The 20,265-nt window shown below is 59.3% G+C and overlaps 5 gene segments (V, D, J or C); all 5 read left to right on the top strand.

Annotated features, from left to right (window-relative positions):
• The first annotated feature begins 210 nt into the window (after positions 1–210).
• Positions 211–2,534, top strand: LOC308354281 (immunoglobulin lambda constant 7-like). The segment is given in 3 exons: positions 211–254; positions 552–658; positions 2,077–2,534.
• A 1,704-nt stretch (positions 2,535–4,238) lies between these two features.
• Positions 4,239–6,562, top strand: LOC308354280 (immunoglobulin lambda constant 7-like). The segment is given in 3 exons: positions 4,239–4,282; positions 4,580–4,686; positions 6,105–6,562.
• A 1,681-nt stretch (positions 6,563–8,243) lies between these two features.
• Positions 8,244–10,568, top strand: LOC308354279 (immunoglobulin lambda constant 7-like). The segment is given in 3 exons: positions 8,244–8,287; positions 8,586–8,692; positions 10,111–10,568.
• Positions 10,569–12,272: 1,704 nt separating this feature from the next.
• On the top strand, positions 12,273–14,596 carry LOC308354278 (immunoglobulin lambda constant 7-like). The segment is given in 3 exons: positions 12,273–12,316; positions 12,614–12,720; positions 14,139–14,596.
• A 1,681-nt stretch (positions 14,597–16,277) lies between these two features.
• Positions 16,278–18,602, top strand: LOC308354277 (immunoglobulin lambda constant 7-like). The segment is given in 3 exons: positions 16,278–16,321; positions 16,617–16,726; positions 18,145–18,602.
• Positions 18,603–20,265: the final 1,663 nt, after the last annotated feature.

Here is a 20,265-nt window from a genome sequence, read left to right as displayed (position 1 = left end):
TGGACATTCAGCCCATACATCTCTACAGAGTGACGTCTGCCCACCCCGGGCTCAGGTCGGGGACTACACACTAGCCACCCCCTATTCCTTCCTCAAGAACCAGCCAAGGACACCATTCTTGGAGCTCAGGGCCTGCTGAAGGCATCGGAGTACTTGAGGGGAAACCTGCTTCTCCTCCCACCCACTTTCCATTTCTGACCCCAAACCCGCATGGCCTCCCGTGCTGACGATGTTGTGGTATCCAGGACCCCTCCGTGAGTCCCCAGTCTGCAAAGGGGTCCCAGCTCTATCATCTCTGTGAGAAACAGGTCTCCTCACACCTTCCACAAGCACACCCTGACACACAGCTCCTTCCGAAGGATGGAGTTAGCTGGGAATTCCGAGGCCATGGGCAGACATTCTCCCCAGCTCCTCGCCACAACTGAGGATGGATGCACTCGGAACTCTCCATGGACATGACATTCCAGATACCCAGGTGCCACCCCCCAACCCGCCCATCTGCCCAACCAGCACCCGTGACAAAGACACTGCCCTTTGGACCTCCCGAGCAGCTGCAGGTGGGCCTGGGGCAGGGCTGGAGGGGCTCACAGAGGGTTTCTGTTCGAGGCTGTGTCACAGTGTGCTGTGTTCGGCGGCGGGACCCAGCTGACCGTCCTCGGTGAGTCTCCCCCTTGCCCTCCTCTTTGGGATCTTGGGTGCAATTTCGGGCTGTGCTTCGCTCTTCTCAATCTGGACAGGGCTGAGGCTCAAGGTCTGTGGGTCTGTACCTTTTGTGCCCTTTGTCTGCGCCTCATGCCTCCACTGGTGTCATCTTGTCCGATGTCTGCTCAGAGCTCTGGGGACCAGACCCCAAACCCTGAGTAGTCTACACCCAGGCCTCATTGTGGGTCCAGCTCTCTCCTTAAAGGAGAGATCTCCTCTGGGCTCAGGGAAACTGGGCTCCCCACTCAGGATCTCTTGGCTTCAAGAGACTGGGGTAGTCCGGGGTGATGGACAAGGTAGAGGGAGGCTCAGCCTACCATCAGGGCCGCCGGATGAGAGAAGGAGGCTGGAGACTGCTCAAGCTGTGGCTATTGTCTCTGGAGTGCCCCCAGACAGAGGACTGCCCGGAACACAGTGGGGAGATCCTTAGTCTGGTGACCCTGGAACAAGGAGGGGGATGAGGACAAGGGGTCAAGGATCAAGCCTGGACTTCAGAGGAGAAGGGGGCCCAGGGTGTTGGGAACACCCACCTCCATGGGGACAGTCAGACACATGAACAGGACAGGTCTCAGGACACTCGGGCAGCAGAGGTCCACCCCTTCCCAGCCCAGCACAGCTGGAAAGCACCCTGAGCAGATGGACATTTGGCTCAGGGGACTCTGAGAGGGACAGGTAACAGGGAAAGTGCCTGCCAGGCCCTCAGAAAGTCTAGGACAGACGGATCCCCCAGCACAACTTCGCAGAGCAGGCAGAGCCCTAGAACAGACCCGGCCTCAGCCTCAGAAATAAAAACTCAGCTCGCATGAAAACTGTGCATCTGCGGACTCTCTGCAGTCGGGCACCAGGGGCTCACAGCCCTTGCCCACTCAGCATCCGTACCAGCGGTTGGGGATATCTGTTGGAGGTAGTCAAGGCTGATGTGAAGCTGTGAGGTGGTCTAGGGGCAGGACTCCTACTTCTCACGAGGGAACAGAGCCCTACAACCAGGGACAGGCCAGCTCTAGGACATCCCGGGTAAGCAATCTGGGGGAGGTCCCATTGAGAACGAGGTCCAAGCACAGACAGAGTCAGAGGGCTCCCGGGGTCTCAGGGCCAGTCGAGCCAGTTCTGGGGGTGGCCTGGGTGAATTCCAAGGCAATGTGTCCTGGAGAGAGCCTGAGACCATGGAGGGGCCCAGAAACTAGAGGCCATGACGCTCAGAGTCTCCCAGCAGAACATCCGTGACCCAGCCCAGGCTGACCTGACCCCAGGACAGCAAGGGCCACCTGAGGCCCAAGCCAGGGACATGGCACAGCTGCATCCGCACATCAGGACAGAGGTAGGAGCTGACAGAAGAAACCTCTGACCTTGACCCGCTGCCCTCCATCCCCACAGGTCAGCCCACGTCGGCACCCTCGGTCACGCTCTTCCCGCCCTCCTCTGAGGAGCTCGACGCCAAGAAGGCCACCCTGGTGTGCCTCATCAGTGACTTCTACCCCAGCGGCGTGACGGTGGCCTGGAAGGCAGACGGCAGCCCCGTCACCCAGGGCGTGGAGACCACCAAGCCCTCCAAACAGAGCAACAACAAGTACGCGGCCAGCAGCTACCTGAGCCTGTCGCCTGACAAGTGGAAATCTCACAGCAGCTTCAGCTGCCTGGTCACGCACGAGGGCAAAACCGTGGAGAAGAAGGTGGTCCCCTCACAGTGCTCTTAGGTCCCCGACACTCTCCCCCACCCAGCGGGGCCTGGAGCCACAGGACCTCCAGGACGATCTTCCCTCCCCCCAGGGTCATCCCAGCCCTTCTCCCTGCACCCCGTCAACACTCAATAAAGTGTCCTTTATTCAATCAGAAATCAGCCTCTCCGCTCATTGCGTCTCAAACACTCTGTGTCCTGAACGTGACCGTCTTCAGCGGTGAACGTAATTCTTCTGCCTCGGGGGACAGGGGTCTACAGAAGACGTCCTCCTGGTTTTGGGGGGAGTCGTTTCACTCTCACCTAAAAGGCCAAAGAATATTCCAAACAGAAAATACCTACAGGAGAACCAAGATAGAAGACTCCCCCTCACAATGGCTCTATGCTTTCTTTTCTTTGTGGGGACCTTGCCCACGGTCAGCCGTCGCTGCCCTTGCTGACATTGGCTCTCCGTTCTGTGGGGATAATGTTCGAGTGTCTCCCCGAGCCTGGGCTCTCAGCATCTGGAACTAGAACCCATCATAAGACGTCCACTCTCCTTTCCCTGTAGGGCCCTCCTCTCCGTGCCGTGGTTTCCCTGGGCTCCTCTCCCCTGGGGACCTTTCCCGCGATCCCATCCTAGAACACCTGCCATTCCTTAGGGGACACCCTCACCTGACTCCCCCGGGACATGGTTTGTGCCCTCTACCACAGACCCTCCCCGTCACAGTCAGGGCACGACACTGGGCACTCCCACTCTCACTCCCACTCCCACTCCCACTGGTGGCTCCTCCTCCCACGGTGTCCCTTGGTTCCCACTTGTATTCATTTTCTCTGGGAGACAGACACCGGCTACGCTCTCTAGGACCCTCCCAGGCCCAGCCAACCCAGGAATCCGCCCCTTGTGCTGGGGTGACCTGCCTGGGGCCTCTGTGCTAAAAATCAAGGGTCAGGCGCTAGAAGTGGGCTGCCACGAGGTCTCTCAACTGACTCATCGACTTAGGAGTCTAGTGTGGGTGCTGAGCGAGAACAACAATGCACGCACATGCACAGTGAACACAAACATACACACGATGCACACGCACGATGCACACACAAGAAGCACACACACGATGACCACAAAGGCACTGGTCCCTTCCAAACGTTGCTGCCATGCTGGGCAACTCTCGGGAAGGATCGGGAAGAGCTAGAGCACAGGGGCTACTCCGAGTGCCGGGTAGAACGTGAGCAAAGAACACTCTGTCGCCGCAGTCCCCACCAGCGCCAGTCAGCGTCAGAGGGAAGGCCAGGAGGTTCCAGTCCACGATGGTGTGAGACAAGAGACATGATGAGCTCCCGGGGGGCAGTCTGCACGGGGAGGTGCAGGCCGATCAGGGAGGAGAGCAACAGTGCTGACGCAGCGTGCCACCGACTCACAGAAACTAGGAGGCTAGGTGTGCGTGTCCCCTGGCTGACATCTGCAGCTGACATCCCAGGTCTGGGTGCCGGCCAAGGCCGTGGGGGTCAGGGCCCCCTCACCATTTGAAGGTCCGTTGCCAGGGTACAGTATGTGTCCTGAGTGCTGGGGACACCCTGTTCCAGTGGCCACAAAGACTCCCACAACGGAACTCCAGGGGACCTGCTGGAAGCAGTCCCTGCCTCCCCACCCACTGGGTCGCCCGGGTCTTTCAGGTGGACATTCAGCCCATACATCTCTACAGAGTGACGTCTGCCCACCCCGGGCTCAGGTCGGGGACTACACACTAGCCACCCCCTATTCCTTCCTCAAGAACCAGCCAAGGACACCATTCTTGGAGCTCAGGGCCTGCTGAAGGCATCGGAGTGCTTGAGGGGAAACCTGCTTCTCCTCCCACCCACTTTCCATTTCTGACCCCAAACCCGCATGGCCTCCCGTGCTGACGATGTTGTGGTATCCAGGACCCCTCCGTGAGTCCCCAGTCTGCAAAGGGGTCCCAGCTCTATCATCTCTGTGAGAAACAGGTCTCCTCACACCTTCCACAAGCACACCCTGACACACAGCTCCTTCCGAAGGATGGAGTTAGCTGGGAATTCCGAGGCCATGGGCAGACATTCTCCCCAGCTCCTCGCCACAACTGAGGATGGATGCACTCGGAACTCTCCATGGACATGACATTCCAGATACCCAGGTGCCACCCCCCAACCCGCCCATCTGCCCAACCAGCACCCGTGACAAAGACACTGCCCTTTGGACCTCCCGAGCAGCTGCAGGTGGGCCTGGGGCAGGGCTGGAGGGGCTCACAGAGGGTTTCTGTTCGAGGCTGTGTCACAGTGTGCTGTGTTCGGCGGCGGGACCCAGCTGACCGTCCTCGGTGAGTCTCCCCCTTGCCCTCCTCTTTGGGATCTTGGGTGCAATTTCGGGCTGTGCTTCGCTCTTCTCAATCTGGACAGGGCTGAGGCTCAAGGTCTGTGGGTCTGTACCTTTTGTGCCCTTTGTCTGCGCCTCATGCCTCCACTGGTGTCATCTTGTCCGATGTCTGCTCAGAGCTCTGGGGACCAGACCCCAAACCCTGAGTAGTCTACACCCAGGCCTCATTGTGGGTCCAGCTCTCTCCTTAAAGGAGAGATCTCCTCTGGGCTCAGGGAAACTGGGCTCCCCACTCAGGATCTCTTGGCTTCAAGAGACTGGGGTAGTCCGGGGTGATGGACAAGGTAGAGGGAGGCTCAGCCTACCATCAGGGCCGCCGGATGAGAGAAGGAGGCTGGAGACTGCTCAAGCTGTGGCTATTGTCTCTGGAGTGCCCCCAGACAGAGGACTGCCCAGAACACAGTGGGGAGATCCTTAGTCTGGTGACCCTGGAACAAGGAGGGGGATGAGGACAAGGGGTCAAGGATCAAGCCTGGACTTCAGAGGAGAAGGGGGCCCAGGGTGTTGGGAACACCCACCTCCATGGGGACAGTCAGACACATGAACAGGACAGGTCTCAGGACACTCGGGCAGCAGAGGTCCACCCCTTCCCAGCCCAGCACAGCTGGAAAGCACCCTGAGCAGATGGACATTTGGCTCAGGGGACTCTGAGAGGGACAGGTAACAGGGAAAGTGCCTGCCAGGCCCTCAGAAAGTCTAGGACAGACGGATCCCCCAGCACAACTTCGCAGAGCAGGCAGAGCCCTAGAACAGACCCGGCCTCAGCCTCAGAAATAAAAACTCAGCTCGCATGAAAACTGTGCATCTGCGGACTCTCTGCAGTCGGGCACCAGGGGCTCACAGCCCTTGCCCACTCAGCATCCGTACCAGCGGTTGGGGATATCTGTTGGAGGTAGTCAAGGCTGATGTGAAGCTGTGAGGTGGTCTAGGGGCAGGACTCCTACTTCTCACGAGGGAACAGAGCCCTACAACCAGGGACAGGCCAGCTCTAGGACATCCCGGGTAAGCAATCTGGGGGAGGTCCCATTGAGAACGAGGTCCAAGCACAGACAGAGTCAGAGGGCTCCCGGGGTCTCAGGGCCAGTCGAGCCAGTTCTGGGGGTGGCCTGGGTGAATTCCAAGGCAATGTGTCCTGGAGAGAGCCTGAGACCATGGAGGGGCCCAGAAACTAGAGGCCATGACGCTCAGAGTCTCCCAGCAGAACATCCGTGACCCAGCCCAGGCTGACCTGACCCCAGGACAGCAAGGGCCACCTGAGGCCCAAGCCAGGGACATGGCACAGCTGCATCCGCACATCAGGACAGAGGTAGGAGCTGACAGAAGAAACCTCTGACCTTGACCCGCTGCCCTCCATCCCCACAGGTCAGCCCACGTCGGCACCCTCGGTCACGCTCTTCCCGCCCTCCTCTGAGGAGCTCGACGCCAAGAAGGCCACCCTGGTGTGCCTCATCAGTGACTTCTACCCCAGCGGCGTGACGGTGGCCTGGAAGGCAGACGGCAGCCCCGTCACCCAGGGCGTGGAGACCACCAAGCCCTCCAAACAGAGCAACAACAAGTACGCGGCCAGCAGCTACCTGAGCCTGTCGCCTGACAAGTGGAAATCTCACAGCAGCTTCAGCTGCCTGGTCACGCACGAGGGCAAAACCGTGGAGAAGAAGGTGGTCCCCTCACAGTGCTCTTAGGTCCCCGACACTCTCCCCCACCCAGCGGGGCCTGGAGCCACAGGACCTCCAGGACGATCTTCCCTCCCCCCAGGGTCATCCCAGCCCTTCTCCCTGCACCCCGTCAACACTCAATAAAGTGTCCTTTATTCAATCAGAAATCAGCCTCTCCGCTCATTGCGTCTCAAACACTCTGTGTCCTGAACGTGACCGTCTTCAGCGGTGAACGTAATTCTTCTGCCTCGGGGGACAGGGGTCTACAGAAGACGTCCTCCTGGTTTTGGGGGGAGTCGTTTCACTCTCACCTAAAAGGCCAAAGAATATTCCAAACAGAAAATACCTACAGGAGAACCAAGATAGAAGACTCCCCCTCACAATGGCTCTATGCTTTCTTTTCTTTGTGGGGACCTTGCCCACGGTCAGCCGTCGCTGCCCTTGCTGACATTGGCTCTCCGTTCTGTGGGGATAATGTTCGAGTGTCTCCCCGAGCCTGGGCTCTCAGCATCTGGAACTAGAACCCATCATAAGACGTCCACTCTCCTTTCCCTGTAGGGCCCTCCTCTCCGTGCCGTGGTTTCCCTGGGCTCCTCTCCCCTGGGGACCTTTCCCGCGATCCCATCCTAGAACACCTGCCATTCCTTAGGGGACACCCTCACCTGACTCCCCCGGGACATGGTTTGTGCCCTCTACCACAGACCCTCCCCGTCACAGTCAGGGCACGACACTGGGCACTCCCACTCTCACTCCCACTCCCACTCCCACTGGTGGCTCCTCCTCCCACGGTGTCCCTTGGTTCCCACTTGTATTCATTTTCTCTGGGAGACAGACACCGGCTACGCTCTCTAGGACCCTCCCAGGCCCAGCCAACCCAGGAATCCGCCCCTTGTGCTGGGGTGACCTGCCTGGGGCCTCTGTGCTAAAAATCAAGGGTCAGGCGCTAGAAGTGGGCTGCCACGAGGTCTCTCAACTGACTCATCGACTTAGGAGTCTAGTGTGGGTGCTGAGCGAGAACAACAATGCACGCACATGCACAGTGAACACAAACATACACACGATGCACACGCACGATGCACACACAAGAAGCACACACACGATGACCACAAAGGCACTGGTCCCTTCCAAACGTTGCTGCCATGCTGGGCAACTCTCGGGAAGGATCGGGAAGAGCTAGAGCACAGGGGCTACTCCGAGTGCCGGGTAGAACGTGAGCAAAGAACACTCTGTCGCCGCAGTCCCCACCAGCGCCAGTCAGCGTCAGAGGGAAGGCCAGGAGGTTCCAGTCCACGATGGTGTGAGACAAGAGACATGATGAGCTCCCGGGGGGCAGTCTGCACGGGGAGGTGCAGGCCGATCAGGGAGGAGAGCAACAGTGCTGACGCAGCGTGCCACCGACTCACAGAAACTAGGAGGCTAGGTGTGCGTGTCCCCTGGCTGACATCTGCAGCTGACATCCCAGGTCTGGGTGCCGGCCAAGGCCGTGGGGGTCAGGGCCCCCTCACCATTTGAAGGTCCGTTGCCAGGGTACAGTATGTGTCCTGAGTGCTGGGGACACCCTGTTCCAGTGGCCACAAAGACTCCCACAACGGAACTCCAGGGGACCTGCTGGAAGCAGTCCCTGCCTCCCCACCCACTGGGTCGCCCGGGTCTTTCAGGTGGACATTCAGCCCATACATCTCTACAGAGTGACGTCTGCCCACCCCGGGCTCAGGTCGGGGACTACACACAAGAACCAGCCAAGGACACCATTCTTGGAGCTCAGGGCCCGCTGAAGGCATCGGAGTGCTTGAGGGGAAACCTGCTTCTCCTCCCACCCACTTTCCATTTCTGACCCCAAACCCGCATGGCCTCCCGTGCTGACGATGTTGTGGTATCCAGGACCCCTCCGTGAGTCCCCAGTCTGCAAAGGGGTCCCAGCTCTATCATCTCTGTGAGAAACAGGTCTCCTCACACCTTCCACAAGCACACCCTGACACACAGCTCCTTCCGAAGGATGGAGTTAGCTGGGAATTCCGAGGCCATGGGCAGACATTCTCCCCAGCTCCTCGCCACAACTGAGGATGGATGCACTCGGAACTCTCCATGGACATGACATTCCAGATACCCAGGTGCCACCCCCCCAACCCGCCCATCTGCCCAACCAGCACCCGTGACAAAGACACTGCCCTTTGGACCTCCCGAGCAGCTGCAGGTGGGCCTGGGGCAGGGCTGGAGGGGCTCACAGAGGGTTTCTGTTCGAGGCTGTGTCACAGTGTGCTGTGTTCGGCGGCGGGACCCAGCTGACCGTCCTCGGTGAGTCTCCCCCTTGCCCTCCTCTTTGGGATCTTGGGTGCAATTTCGGGCTGTGCTTCGCTCTTCTCAATCTGGACAGGGCTGAGGCTCAAGGTCTGTGGGTCTGTACCTTTTGTGCCCTTTGTCTGCGCCTCATGCCTCCACTGGTGTCATCTTGTCCGATGTCTGCTCAGAGCTCTGGGGACCAGACCCCAAACCCTGAGTAGTCTACACCCAGGCCTCATTGTGGGTCCAGCTCTCTCCTTAAAGGAGAGATCTCCTCTGGGCTCAGGGAAACTGGGCTCCCCACTCAGGATCTCTTGGCTTCAAGAGACTGGGGTAGTCCGGGGTGATGGACAAGGTAGAGGGAGGCTCAGCCTACCATCAGGGCCTCCGGATGAGAGAAGGAGGCTGGAGACTGCTCAAGCTGTGGCTATTGTCTCTGGAGTGCCCCCAGACAGAGGACTGCCCGGAACACAGTGGGGAGATCCTTAGTCTGGTGACCCTGGAACAAGGAGGGGGATGAGGACAAGGGGTCAAGGATCAAGCCTGGACTTCAGAGGAGAAGGGGGCCCAGGGTGTTGGGAACACCCACCTCCATGGGGACAGTCAGACACATGAACAGGACAGGTCTCAGGACACTCGGGCAGCAGAGGTCCACCCCTTCCCAGCCCAGCACAGCTGGAAAGCACCCTGAGCAGATGGACATTTGGCTCAGGGGACTCTGAGAGGGACAGGTAACAGGGAAAGTGCCTGCCAGGCCCTCAGAAAGTCTAGGACAGACGGATCCCCCAGCACAACTTCGCAGAGCAGGCAGAGCCCTAGAACAGACCCGGCCTCAGCCTCAGAAATAAAAACTCAGCTCGCATGAAAACTGTGCATCTGCGGACTCTCTGCAGTCGGGCACCAGGGGCTCACAGCCCTTGCCCACTCAGCATCCGTACCAGCGGTTGGGGATATCTGTTGGAGGTAGTCAAGGCTGATGTGAAGCTGTGAGGTGGTCTAGGGGCAGGACTCCTACTTCTCACGAGGGAACAGAGCCCTACAACCAGGGACAGGCCAGCTCTAGGACATCCCGGGTAAGCAATCTGGGGGAGGTCCCATTGAGAACGAGGTCCAAGCACAGACAGAGTCAGAGGGCTCCCGGGGTCTCAGGGCCAGTCGAGCCAGTTCTGGGGGTGGCCTGGGTGAATTCCAAGGCAATGTGTCCTGGAGAGAGCCTGAGACCATGGAGGGGCCCAGAAACTAGAGGCCATGACGCTCAGAGTCTCCCAGCAGAACATCCGTGACCCAGCCCAGGCTGACCTGACCCCAGGACAGCAAGGGCCACCTGAGGCCCAAGCCAGGGACATGGCACAGCTGCATCCGCACATCAGGACAGAGGTAGGAGCTGACAGAAGAAACCTCTGACCTTGACCCGCTGCCCTCCATCCCCACAGGTCAGCCCACGTCGGCACCCTCGGTCACGCTCTTCCCGCCCTCCTCTGAGGAGCTCGACGCCAAGAAGGCCACCCTGGTGTGCCTCATCAGTGACTTCTACCCCAGCGGCGTGACGGTGGCCTGGAAGGCAGACGGCAGCCCCGTCACCCAGGGCGTGGAGACCACCAAGCCCTCCAAACAGAGCAACAACAAGTACGCGGCCAGCAGCTACCTGAGCCTGTCGCCTGACAAGTGGAAATCTCACAGCAGCTTCAGCTGCCTGGTCACGCACGAGGGCAAAACCGTGGAGAAGAAGGTGGTCCCCTCACAGTGCTCTTAGGTCCCCGACACTCTCCCCCACCCAGCGGGGCCTGGAGCCACAGGACCTCCAGGACGATCTTCCCTCCCCCCAGGGTCATCCCAGCCCTTCTCCCTGCACCCCGTCAACACTCAATAAAGTGTCCTTTATTCAATCAGAAATCAGCCTCTCCGCTCATTGCGTCTCAAACACTCTGTGTCCTGAACGTGACCGTCTTCAGCGGTGAACGTAATTCTTCTGCCTCGGGGGACAGGGGTCTACAGAAGACGTCCTCCTGGTTTTGGGGGGAGTCGTTTCACTCTCACCTAAAAGGCCAAAGAATATTCCAAACAGAAAATACCTACAGGAGAACCAAGATAGAAGACTCCCCCTCACAATGGCTCTATGCTTTCTTTTCTTTGTGGGGACCTTGCCCACGGTCAGCCGTCGCTGCCCTTGCTGACATTGGCTCTCCGTTCTGTGGGGATAATGTTCGAGTGTCTCCCCGAGCCTGGGCTCTCAGCATCTGGAACTAGAACCCATCATAAGACGTCCACTCTCCTTTCCCTGTAGGGCCCTCCTCTCCGTGCCGTGGTTTCCCTGGGCTCCTCTCCCCTGGGGACCTTTCCCGCGATCCCATCCTAGAACACCTGCCATTCCTTAGGGGACACCCTCACCTGACTCCCCCGGGACATGGTTTGTGCCCTCTACCACAGACCCTCCCCGTCACAGTCAGGGCACGACACTGGGCACTCCCACTCTCACTCCCACTCCCACTCCCACTGGTGGCTCCTCCTCCCACGGTGTCCCTTGGTTCCCACTTGTATTCATTTTCTCTGGGAGACAGACACCGGCTACGCTCTCTAGGACCCTCCCAGGCCCAGCCAACCCAGGAATCCGCCCCTTGTGCTGGGGTGACCTGCCTGGGGCCTCTGTGCTAAAAATCAAGGGTCAGGCGCTAGAAGTGGGCTGCCACGAGGTCTCTCAACTGACTCACCGACTTAGGAGTCTAGTGTGGGTGCTGAGCGAGAACAACAATGCACGCACATGCACAGTGAACACAAACATACACACGATGCACACGCACGATGCACACACAAGAAGCACACACACGATGACCACAAAGGCACTGGTCCCTTCCAAACGTTGCTGCCATGCTGGGCAACTCTCGGGAAGGATCGGGAAGAGCTAGAGCACAGGGGCTACTCCGAGTGCCGGGTAGAACGTGAGCAAAGAACACTCTGTCGCCGCAGTCCCCACCAGCGCCAGTCAGCGTCAGAGGGAAGGCCAGGAGGTTCCAGTCCACGATGGTGTGAGACAAGAGACATGATGAGCTCCCGGGGGGCAGTCTGCACGGGGAGGTGCAGGCCGATCAGGGAGGAGAGCAACAGTGCTGACGCAGCGTGCCACCGACTCACAGAAACTAGGAGGCTAGGTGTGCGTGTCCCCTGGCTGACATCTGCAGCTGACATCCCAGGTCTGGGTGCCGGCCAAGGCCGTGGGGGTCAGGGCCCCCTCACCATTTGAAGGTCCGTTGCCAGGGTACAGTATGTGTCCTGAGTGCTGGGGACACCCTGTTCCAGTGGCCACAAAGACTCCCACAACGGAACTCCAGGGGACCTGCTGGAAGCAGTCCCTGCCTCCCCACCCACTGGGTCGCCCGGGTCTTTCAGGTGGACATTCAGCCCATACATCTCTACAGAGTGACGTCTGCCCACCCCGGGCTCAGGTCGGGGACTACACACTAGCCACCCCCTATTCCTTCCTCAAGAACCAGCCAAGGACACCATTCTTGGAGCTCAGGGCCTGCTGAAGGCATCGGAGTGCTTGAGGGGAAACCTGCTTCTCCTCCCACCCACTTTCCATTTCTGACCCCAAACCCGCATGGCCTCCCGTGCTGACGATGTTGTGGTATCCAGGACCCCTCCGTGAGTCCCCAGTCTGCAAAGGGGTCCCAGCTCTATCATCTCTGTGAGAAACAGGTCTCCTCACACCTTCCACAAGCACACCCTGACACACAGCTCCTTCCGAAGGATGGAGTTAGCTGGGAATTCCGAGGCCATGGGCAGACATTCTCCCCAGCTCCTCGCCACAACTGAGGATGGATGCACTCGGAACTCTCCATGGACATGACATTCCAGATACCCAGGTGCCACCCCCCAACCCGCCCATCTGCCCAACCAGCACCCGTGACAAAGACACTGCCCTTTGGACCTCCCGAGCAGCTGCAGGTGGGCCTGGGGCAGGGCTGGAGGGGCTCACAGAGGGTTTCTGTTCGAGGCTGTGTCACAGTGTGCTGTGTTCGGCGGCGGGACCCAGCTGACCGTCCTCGGTGAGTCTCCCCCTTGCCCTCCTCTTTGGGATCTTGGGTGCAATTTCGGGCTGTGCTTCGCTCTTCTCAATCTGGACAGGGCTGAGGCTCAAGGTCTGTGGGTCTGTACCTTTTGTGCCCTTTGTCTGCGCCTCATGCCTCCACTGGTGTCATCTTGTCCGATGTCTGCTCAGAGCTCTGGGGACCAGACCCCAAACCCTGAGTAGTCTACACCCAGGCCTCATTGTGGGTCCAGCTCTCTCCTTAAAGGAGAGATCTCCTCTGGGCTCAGGGAAACTGGGCTCCCCACTCAGGATCTCTTGGCTTCAAGAGACTGGGGTAGTCCGGGGTGATGGACAAGGTAGAGGGAGGCTCAGCCTACCATCAGGGCCGCCGGATGAGAGAAGGAGGCTGGAGACTGCTCAAGCTGTGGCTATTGTCTCTGGAGTGCCCCCAGACAGAGGACTGCCCAGAACACAGTGGGGAGATCCTTAGTCTGGTGACCCTGGAACAAGGAGGGGGATGAGGACAAGGGGTCAAGGATCAAGCCTGGACTTCAGAGGAGAAGGGGGCCCAGGGTGTTGGGAACACCCACCTCCATGGGGACAGTCAGACACATGAACAGGACAGGTCTCAGGACACTCGGGCAGCAGAGGTCCACCCCTTCCCAGCCCAGCACAGCTGGAAAGCACCCTGAGCAGATGGACATTTGGCTCAGGGGACTCTGAGAGGGACAGGTAACAGGGAAAGTGCCTGCCAGGCCCTCAGAAAGTCTAGGACAGACGGATCCCCCAGCACAACTTCGCAGAGCAGGCAGAGCCCTAGAACAGACCCGGCCTCAGCCTCAGAAATAAAAACTCAGCTCGCATGAAAACTGTGCATCTGCGGACTCTCTGCAGTCGGGCACCAGGGGCTCACAGCCCTTGCCCACTCAGCATCCGTACCAGCGGTTGGGGATATCTGTTGGAGGTAGTCAAGGCTGATGTGAAGCTGTGAGGTGGTCTAGGGGCAGGACTCCTACTTCTCACGAGGGAACAGAGCCCTACAACCAGGGACAGGCCAGCTCTAGGACATCCCGGGTAAGCAATCTGGGGGAGGTCCCATTGAGAACGAGGTCCAAGCACAGACAGAGTCAGAGGGCTCCCGGGGTCTCAGGGCCAGTCGAGCCAGTTCTGGGGGTGGCCTGGGTGAATTCCAAGGCAATGTGTCCTGGAGAGAGCCTGAGACCATGGAGGGGCCCAGAAACTAGAGGCCATGACGCTCAGAGTCTCCCAGCAGAACATCCGTGACCCAGCCCAGGCTGACCTGACCCCAGGACAGCAAGGGCCACCTGAGGCCCAAGCCAGGGACATGGCACAGCTGCATCCGCACATCAGGACAGAGGTAGGAGCTGACAGAAGAAACCTCTGACCTTGACCCGCTGCCCTCCATCCCCACAGGTCAGCCCACGTCGGCACCCTCGGTCACGCTCTTCCCGCCCTCCTCTGAGGAGCTCGACGCCAAGAAGGCCACCCTGGTGTGCCTCATCAGTGACTTCTACCCCAGCGGCGTGACGGTGGCCTGGAAGGCAGACGGCAGCCCCGTCACCCAGGGCGTGGAGACCACCAAGCCCTCCAAACAGAGCAACAACAAGTACGCGGCCAGCAGCTACCTGAGCCTGTCGCCTGACAAGTGGAAATCTCACAGCAGCTTCAGCTGCCTGGTCACGCACGAGGGCAAAACCGTGGAGAAGAAGGTGGTCCCCTCACAGTGCTCTTAGGTCCCCGACACTCTCCCCCACCCAGCGGGGCCTGGAGCCACAGGACCTCCAGGACGATCTTCCCTCCCCCCAGGGTCATCCCAGCCCTTCTCCCTGCACCCCGTCAACACTCAATAAAGTGTCCTTTATTCAATCAGAAATCAGCCTCTCCGCTCATTGCGTCTCAAACACTCTGTGTCCTGAACGTGACCGTCTTCAGCGGTGAACGTAATTCTTCTGCCTCGGGGGACAGGGGTCTACAGAAGACGTCCTCCTGGTTTTGGGGGGAGTCGTTTCACTCTCACCTAAAAGGCCAAAGAATATTCCAAACAGAAAATACCTACAGGAGAACCAAGATAGAAGACTCCCCCTCACAATGGCTCTATGCTTTCTTTTCTTTGTGGGGACCTTGCCCACGGTCAGCCGTCGCTGCCCTTGCTGACATTGGCTCTCCGTTCTGTGGGGATAATGTTCGAGTGTCTCCCCGAGCCTGGGCTCTCAGCATCTGGAACTAGAACCCATCATAAGACGTCCACTCTCCTTTCCCTGTAGGGCCCTCCTCTCCGTGCCGTGGTTTCCCTGGGCTCCTCTCCCCTGGGGACCTTTCCCGCGATCCCATCCTAGAACACCTGCCATTCCTTAGGGGACACCCTCACCTGACTCCCCCGGGACATGGTTTGTGCCCTCTACCACAGACCCTCCCCGTCACAGTCAGGGCACGACACTGGGCACTCCCACTCTCACTCCCACTCCCACTCCCACTGGTGGCTCCTCCTCCCACGGTGTCCCTTGGTTCCCACTTGTATTCATTTTCTCTGGGAGACAGACACCGGCTACGCTCTCTAGGACCCTCCCAGGCCCAGCCAACCCAGGAATCCGCCCCTTGTGCTGGGGTGACCTGCCTGGGGCCTCTGTGCTAAAAATCAAGGGTCAGGCGCTAGAAGTGGGCTGCCACGAGGTCTCTCAACTGACTCATCGACTTAGGAGTCTAGTGTGGGTGCTGAGCGAGAACAACAATGCACGCACATGCACAGTGAACACAAACATACACACGATGCACACGCACGATGCACACACAAGAAGCACACACACGATGACCACAAAGGCACTGGTCCCTTCCAAACGTTGCTGCCATGCTGGGCAACTCTCGGGAAGGATCGGGAAGAGCTAGAGCACAGGGGCTACTCCGAGTGCCGGGTAGAACGTGAGCAAAGAACACTCTGTCGCCGCAGTCCCCACCAGCGCCAGTCAGCGTCAGAGGGAAGGCCAGGAGGTTCCAGTCCACGATGGTGTGAGACAAGAGACATGATGAGCTCCCGGGGGGCAGTCTGCACGGGGAGGTGCAGGCCGATCAGGGAGGAGAGCAACAGTGCTGACGCAGCGTGCCACCGACTCACAGAAACTAGGAGGCTAGGTGTGCGTGTCCCCTGGCTGACATCTGCAGCTGACATCCCAGGTCTGGGTGCCGGCCAAGGCCGTGGGGGTCAGGGCCCCCTCACCATTTGAAGGTCCGTTGCCAGGGTACAGTATGTGTCCTGAGTGCTGGGGACACCCTGTTCCAGTGGCCACAAAGACTCCCACAACGGAACTCCAGGGGACCTGCTGGAAGCAGTCCCTGCCTCCCCACCCACTGGGTCGCCCGGGTCTTTCAGGTGGACATTCAGCCCATACATCTCTACAGAGTGACGTCTGCCCACCCCGGGCTCAGGTCGGGGACTACACACAAGAACCAGCCAAGGACACCATTCTTGGAGCTCAGGGCCTGCTGAAGGCATCGGAGTGCTTGAGGGGAAACCTGCTTCTCCTCCCACCCACTTTCCATTTCTGACCCCAAACCCGCATGGCCTCCCGTGCTGACGATGTTGTGGTATCCAGGACCCCTCCGTGAGTCCCCAGTCTGCAAAGGGGTCCCAGCTCTATCATCTCTGTGAGAAACAGGTCTCCTCACACCTTCCACAAGCACACCCTGACACACAGCTCCTTCCGAAGGATGGAGTTAGCTGGGAATTCCGAGGCCATGGGCATACATTCTCCCCAGCTCCTCGCCACAACTGAGGATGGATGCACTCGGAACTCTCCATGGACGTGACATTCCAGATACCCAGGTGCCACCCCCCCAACCCGCCCATCTGCCCAACCAGCACCCGTGACAAAGACACTGCCCTTTGGGCCTCCCCAGCAGCTGCAGGTGGGCCTGGGGCAGGGCTGGAGGGGCTCACAGAGGGTTTCTGTTCGAGGCTGTGTCACAGTGTGTTGTGTTCGGCGGCGGGACCCAGCTGACCGTCCTCGGTGAGTCTCCCCCTTGCCCTCCTCTTTGGGATCTTGGGTGCAATTTCGGGCTGTGCTTCGCTCTTTTCAATCTGGACAGGGCTGAGGCTCAAGGTCTGTGGGTCTGTACCTTTTGTGCCCTTTGTCTGCGCCTCATGCCTCCACTGGTGTCATCTTGTCCGATGTCTGCTCAGAGCTCTGGGGACCAGACCCCAAACCCTGAGTAGTCTACACCCAGGCCTCATTGTGGGTCCAGCTCTCTCCTTAAAGGAGAGATCTCCTCTGGGCTCAGGGAAACTGGGCTCCCCACTCAGGATCTCTTGGCTTCAAGAGACTGGGGTAGTCCGGGGTGATGGACAAGGTAGAGGGAGGCTCAGCCTACCATCAGGGCCTCCGGATGAGAGAAGGAGGCTGGAGACTGCTCAAGCTGTGGCTATTGTCTCTGGAGTGCCCCCAGACAGAGGACTGCCCGGAACACAGTGGGGAGATCCTTAGTCTGGTGACCCTGGAACAAGGAGGGGGATGAGGACAAGGGGTCAAGGATCAAGCCTGGACTTCAGAGGAGAAGGGGGCCCAGGGTGTTGGGAACACCCACCTCCATGGGGACAGTCAGACACATGAACAGGACAGGTCTCAGGACACTCGGGCAGCAGAGGTCCACCCCTTCCCAGCCCAGCACAGCTGGAAAGCACCCTGAGCAGATGGACATTTGGCTCAGGGGACTCTGAGAGGGACAGGTAACAGGGAAAGTGCCTGCCAGGCCCTCAGAAAGTCTAGGACAGACGGATCCCCCAGCACAACTTCGCAGAGCAGGCAGAGCCCTAGAACAGACCCGGCCTCAGCCTCAGAAATAAAAACTCAGCTCGCATGAAAACTGTGCATCTGCGGACTCTCTGCAGTCGGGCACCAGGGGCTCACAGCCCTTGCCCACTCAGCATCCGTACCAGCGGTTGGGGATATCTGTTGGAGGTAGTCAAGGCTGATGTGAAGCTGTGAGGTGGTCTAGGGGCAGGACTCCTACTTCTCACGAGGGAACAGAGCCCTACAACCAGGGACAGGCCAGCTCTAGGACATCCCGGGTAAGCAATCTGGGGGAGGTCCCATTGAGAACGAGGTCCAAGCACAGACAGAGTCAGAGGGCTCCCGGGGTCTCAGGGCCAGTCGAGCCAGTTCTGGGGGTGGCCTGGGTGAATTCCAAGGCAATGTGTCCTGGAGAGAGCCTGAGACCATGGAGGGGCCCAGAAACTAGAGGCCATGACGCTCAGAGTCTCCCAGCAGAACATCCGTGACCCAGCCCAGGCTGACCTGACCCCAGGACAGCAAGGGCCACCTGAGGCCCAAGCCAGGGACATGGCACAGCTGCATCCGCACATCAGGACAGAGGTAGGAGCTGACAGAAGAAACCTCTGACCTTGACCCGCTGCCCTCCATCCCCACAGGTCAGCCCACGTCGGCACCCTCGGTCACGCTCTTCCCGCCCTCCTCTGAGGAGCTCGACGCCAAGAAGGCCACCCTGGTGTGCCTCATCAGTGACTTCTACCCCAGCGGCGTGACGGTGGCCTGGAAGGCAGACGGCAGCCCCGTCACCCAGGGCGTGGAGACCACCAAGCCCTCCAAACAGAGCAACAACAAGTACGCGGCCAGCAGCTACCTGAGCCTGTCGCCTGACAAGTGGAAATCTCACAGCAGCTTCAGCTGCCTGGTCACGCACGAGGGCAAAACCGTGGAGAAGAAGGTGGTCCCCTCACAGTGCTCTTAGGTCCCCGACACTCTCCCCCACCCAGCGGGGCCTGGAGCCACAGGACCTCCAGGACGATCTTCCCTCCCCCCAGGGTCATCCCAGCCCTTCTCCCTGCACCCCGTCAACACTCAATAAAGTGTCCTTTATTCAATCAGAAATCAGCCTCTCCGCTCATTGCGTCTCAAACACTCTGTGTCCTGAACGTGACCGTCTTCAGCGGTGAACGTAATTCTTCTGCCTCGGGGGACAGGGGTCTACAGAAGACGTCCTCCTGGTTTTGGGGGGAGTCGTTTCACTCTCACCTAAAAGGCCAAAGAATATTCCAAACAGAAAATACCTACAGGAGAACCAAGATAGAAGACTCCCCCTCACAATGGCTCTATGCTTTCTTTTCTTTGTGGGGACCTTGCCCACGGTCAGCCGTCGCTGCCCTTGCTGACATTGGCTCTCCGTTCTGTGGGGATAATGTTCGAGTGTCTCCCCGAGCCTGGGCTCTCAGCATCTGGAACTAGAACCCATCATAAGACGTCCACTCTCCTTTCCCTGTAGGGCCCTCCTCTCCGTGCCGTGGTTTCCCTGGGCTCCTCTCCCCTGGGGACCTTTCCCGCGATCCCATCCTAGAACACCTGCCATTCCTTAGGGGACACCCTCACCTGACTCCCCCGGGACATGGTTTGTGCCCTCTACCACAGACCCTCCCCGTCACAGTCAGGGCACGACACTGGGCACTCCCACTCTCACTCCCACTCCCACTCCCACTGGTGGCTCCTCCTCCCACGGTGTCCCTTGGTTCCCACTTGTATTCATTTTCTCTGGGAGACAGACACCGGCTACGCTCTCTAGGACCCTCCCAGGCCCAGCCAACCCAGGAATCCGCCCCTTGTGCTGGGGTGACCTGCCTGGGGCCTCTGTGCTAAAAATCAAGGGTCAGGCGCTAGAAGTGGGCTGCCACGAGGTCTCTCAACTGACTCACCGACTTAGGAGTCTAGTGTGGGTGCTGAGCGAGAACAACAATGCACGCACATGCACAGTGAACACAAACATACACACGATGCACACGCACGATGCACACACAAGAAGCACACACACGATGACCACAAAGGCACTGGTCCCTTCCAAACGTTGCTGCCATGCTGGGCAACTCTCGGGAAGGATCGGGAAGAGCTAGAGCACAGGGGCTACTCCGAGTGCCGGGTAGAACGTGAGCAAAGAACACTCTGTCGCCGCAGTCCCCACCAGCGCCAGTCAGCGTCAGAGGGAAGGCCAGGAGGTTCCAGTCCACGATGGTGTGAGACAAGAGACATGATGAGCTCCCGGGGGGCAGTCTGCACGGGGAGGTGCAGGCCGATCAGGGAGGAGAGCAACAGTGCTGACGCAGCGTGCCACCGACTCACAGAAACTAGGAGGCTAGGTGTGCGTGTCCCCTGGCTGACATCTGCAGCTGACATCCCAGGTCTGGGTGCCGGCCAAGGCCGTGGGGGTCAGGGCCCCCTCACCATTTGAAGGTCCGTTGCCAGGGTACAGTATGTGTCCTGAGTGCTGGGGACACCCTGTTCCAGTGGCCACAAAGACTCCCACAACGGAACTCCAGGGGACCTGCTGGAAGCAGTCCCTGCCTCCCCACCCACTGGGTCGCCCGGGTCTTTCAGGTGGACATTCAGCCCATACATCTCTACAGAGTGACGTCTGCCCACCCCGGGCTCAGGTCGGGGACTACACACAAGAACCAGCCAAGGACACCATTCTTGGAGCTCAGGGCCCGCTGAAGGCATCGGAGTGCTTGAGGGGAAACCTGCTTCTCCTCCCACCCACTTTCCAT

The sequence above is a fragment of the Martes martes genome, assembly GCF_963455335.1.
Source record: "Martes martes genome assembly, chromosome: 13".
Classification (NCBI taxonomy): domain Eukaryota; kingdom Metazoa; phylum Chordata; class Mammalia; order Carnivora; family Mustelidae; genus Martes; species Martes martes.
The sequence above is the reverse complement of the archived record's forward strand: the minus strand, read 5'-3'. Positions and strand labels throughout refer to the sequence as shown.